This window comes from Malurus melanocephalus, unplaced genomic scaffold (genome assembly GCF_030028575.1).
Source record: "Malurus melanocephalus ecotype Western Australia unplaced genomic scaffold, MMel_1.1 scaffold_310, whole genome shotgun sequence".
NCBI lineage: Eukaryota > Metazoa > Chordata > Aves > Passeriformes > Maluridae > Malurus > Malurus melanocephalus.
In genome coordinates this window covers 259,981-264,084 of record NW_026623542.1, presented here as the reverse complement: position 1 = coordinate 264,084, position 4,104 = coordinate 259,981, and positions in this window count along the sequence as shown.

The following is a 4,104-nucleotide window of genomic DNA, read 5'->3' as shown; positions in this document are numbered from 1 at the left end:
CACAACTAGTCTTTTGTTTGGAAAAAGAAATCATACTTTGAGGTAATAATAAAAAAACATTTTGCCCCTCTTATATCTAAGAATATTAAACTCATATTTATAAATGTATTACATAGAGAATGGCAATGGAACATTATGGGAACAGATCATGGAGAAAGAGAAAACTTCTCTTAAAAGAATATAATCTTTCCAGTGAACAGTGATCAGGATGTTTGGTTTATATCTTATGGTGAGGCACAGGAACAGATAGGTACTTCTTGCAGGAAGGCTTATTAATTAATTATTAATAGAACTTCTGTGCTAGGAAGTTAAAGAATTCGATTAGGATCTTGGAGAACAAAGCTGAAAGTACTTTTTCTAGGCAAAAGTTTTATAGTTTAATTGTAAGGAAGCTAGTAACAAGAACAGAGGGGGTATAAGGAAGGACTGTGGAAATAAAGAATGCACAGGACAGCAGTGAGACATGAAAACWGAGATGTTTAAGTCACTAGATCTACATATATGTATATATATTTATGACATTTCAGAGAAGTTTGATGAGAAGTTTGATCCTGGTATTGGCAGTGTCAGAAAGTCTTGAAGGCACTCAGACAAGTCAGGGTGATTTGTTGGGAATGGAAGAGATGCAGTTTGTAAAAAACAGGGAAAACAAGTAGGAAAGGGAAGAGGCTCCAGCATCTGAGTAAAGAGGGTGAAGCTCCATTGTGTGTCCATGGAAGAAGAGAAAGGAACTACTTTTAGAACCGTCAAGTAAAGATTTGAAATGTTTATTTGATAGAAACAGTGCCWGTGTGGGAAGCAGCATTCAAAGACAAAATTTCACTGYGCGTGAAGAAGAAACTGCCTGCTGAAAACCTTTCCCATATATTATGTGGAATTAACACAATAGCTTCAATCCTGTTATGACATAGAACACGTGGTTTATTATAAAAGAGGATTGTTTTTGAAAGGCAATCTCAATTTTCTTGCCAGATAACAGAGAAAATGTGCTCTTGGCATCCCACTGCTGAGCATCCAACAGAAGTGAGCTAAGCTAAGAGAAACCCTAAAATAACAATAATAAAGCTTATGTGAAAACTCACTTTTCTGTATAAAATTAAAGGATTTTTTGAGGAATGACTATATAAAAAACTAGTATTAGTATTGGATTCAGTAGTTTTTTTTTTTCTTCTGTAAGGATACCTTGAAGGGTACCAGCTCTTACACCTGCTTTCATTTGCTTAGGTCATCTTATTTATGACCACTTTCTTCAAGATTTGGAGAAAAAACAAGTTTCTATGTGATGTCTTCCTTTATAGATAAATTTTAAATTAATAGCACAGCCTATTCTCTAAACTCCTCTTGTGAGGAGATCATCTGAAAATTCCAGAAGGTTATTTAGAAGCACAGTTCTGGAATTTCAGATATGCTTTGGATGCTGATTTCTCCTCGAGTGCAGTAACTCTTTGGAGAACTAAACATTCTACAGCAATAGAACTGTGTTTTCTGCTTCTTCATGGAACACATCCAAAGGGTAAAGAAGGTACAAATTTCTGACTAAGTGAATTGAGCTCTGTTTCAGAGTAGGTGGGTGAAGAGAACTTACCGAGATTGCCAGAGGGTGCTCAGGAAAATGAAGCTTTTGTGAGATTAAGCAAAAAATTACCCATAGACAGYTGATGGCACTTTCCACCTCAGATTTATATTTATCATATGRYTCRAAMCATAACTTACAGAGCCTCTTAAAARCTACCAGAGTGATCTAAAACWGTTCTCTGAAAATGTTCAGTTGACAGAGTTCTCTGCTATGGCTCCAGGTAACATGGAGCATTTGAAGACATAATGATAAGTGTAAAAAGCATTGAATAGGACATTCTTGAAAAACAAGAAAGTAATAAAGAATCCCCCAAAAGTATTGTTTCTAGGTAATGCTTATGTGTCACTTGCACTTCTGTACTCAGTTTATGCCAGAGCTGTGTCTGTGAAAATCCCATTGATCTTCACGGTACAAGTTCTAAATAGTTACTGCGTTTATATATAGATAGATAGATAGATAGATAGATAGATAGATAGATAGATAGATAGATAGATAGATAGATAGATAGATAGATAGATAGATATTCACATTTTAAAATAGTGACTACATGCTTTCCTTTATAAAAATACTTACATAAATTAAGCATCTTAACACCCAACCTTTATCAATTGAGTTTTAGAACAGCTAGCAGAAGGGCTTTCTGGATGGTTAGCACTGATTTTTTTTTAATATGTACTGGAAAAACACAGGCATTTCAAGGRTTGAAATCAAGGTAGTACTGTGACTGTTTAGTTTGTTTAAATGAGAGGACAGACACCTCACAGCGAGATCTCTGGCAAAATAATGAATGGATTGATACAGAACTTTATTTATAGACTTAAAGGACAGTGATAGAATGAAAGCATTAAATACAGAAAGAAAAGGCTTTTAAGTGAGGCAGAAAATCAAAAGGCTAAAAGTCAAGAGAAAGAATTTTGGGAATGTTATTCTGCTAATATTTTAAATGTAGAGGATAGCTAAAAGGGGAGCAGTTTACAAAGGGTTCTACATTTTTCATCACTAAGAAACAGTAAAATCRAGACTGGTTATATTTCTGATAAAGAAAATGTCTTGCCCACAYCCAAGTGTGAAGATAGAATTAGTGCATGAACATCAGCTAGTGAAAAACAGGTTAGAATATACAGTTAAAATGGGCATTTCTAAGTTTAAAAGGCTGTAATGTGTGAAAGAAAAGCATTGCAATACCTAGCTGTGAACCCAGTAAATCAATTCCCTTTGTACTCTTTGTATARTAAGCAACAGTTAAGGATTCAGTCTCATGTTAAATTATTTTCATTGACAATTCTTTTATCTTGGAGTAAGTTAAATGGTGAAAGTCTGTGTTTGAAGACGATTCTCAAAATGTATGTATGTTAAAAAAAAACCAAATTACCTGTGAGGGTTTTGACTATTTATGTTTGATTTGCAATGGGAATCTAGCTTTTTATTATAGTGGGTACTAAACCAGTGATTTTCTTGTGAGCTGAGCTGAATTTCATTACATCAAAAATTGAAATTTCAGATTTGAACTGCAAAATTATTATTTGTAATGGTGCAGGAAGTACAATGAAAACAGGCTGTCTTTCAGATCTTGGGTATTCTGTATGCTAGAGATGACATTTCAAAATTTGTTTTGCAAGCCAATTGGATTTGATGTGGAGCCACTGGGGATAACAAAACACAGAGCCCTATGAAGTAATTTCAGGCACGGTGCTTTTCTTACTTGAAACACCCTTTAAAGCTAATGCTTGGCTTCATTGTGCTCTGGAAGTACCACTGCTGTTCAAACGATGCTAAGATGTTTGCTGTCAGAGCCATAATCAAAGGCAAAAAGCTGCCAGTGTCTCCAGCATGTGCTTAGATGTTTTTCTGTCCTGGCAGTGCTGAGCARCTCAGTGTTTTCCTCATCCCTGAGCCTTGCTGGGTCTCACAAAACTTCAGTGCCCACCTCGGATCCAGTGGGAAAGCTCTGCTGAAAGTGTGGCTGGAGTGCTGTGGGTGAGAGGGCTCTGCTGCAGGKGGAGAGCAGTGGATTGTAGCTCTCATCTCCATCCCAGCAGTGACTGCCCTCTCTCTGCTACACAGGATGTTCTAAGTCTCAGTTTCTGGTGACTGCTCACACCTGCTGTGGCTGAGAGTCTCTCTTTACTTATGGAATAATATGAGGTAATTGCCTTTCCTACATTTAAGAAAAAGAAAGCAAGCTCTCATGAATATATGTCATAAATCCTAAAGCTGGTTTAAGCCCTACACAACATTCATTAACAGCACTGTCAGGGCTGCTGGGCATCCTTGCATCCTGTTGTGCATCTCCACACTGAGCTCAAGCTCCTCATTTTGAACTCCTCACTGTTTCTGTGCGTGGTGTAAGGAGGACTGTAAGAGACCATACAGAAGTCCCTTGACAGTCTCATGATCTTCGATATGGACAGAGACTGAACACCCCAAAAACCCCCAAGGGGAAGAAAGGGGGACTTTTGCTCAAAGGAGTCCGAGCCAGATCGAGGTGGGATGTCTGCCAAGTTTCCAGCTCCTAGGCTACTAAGTAC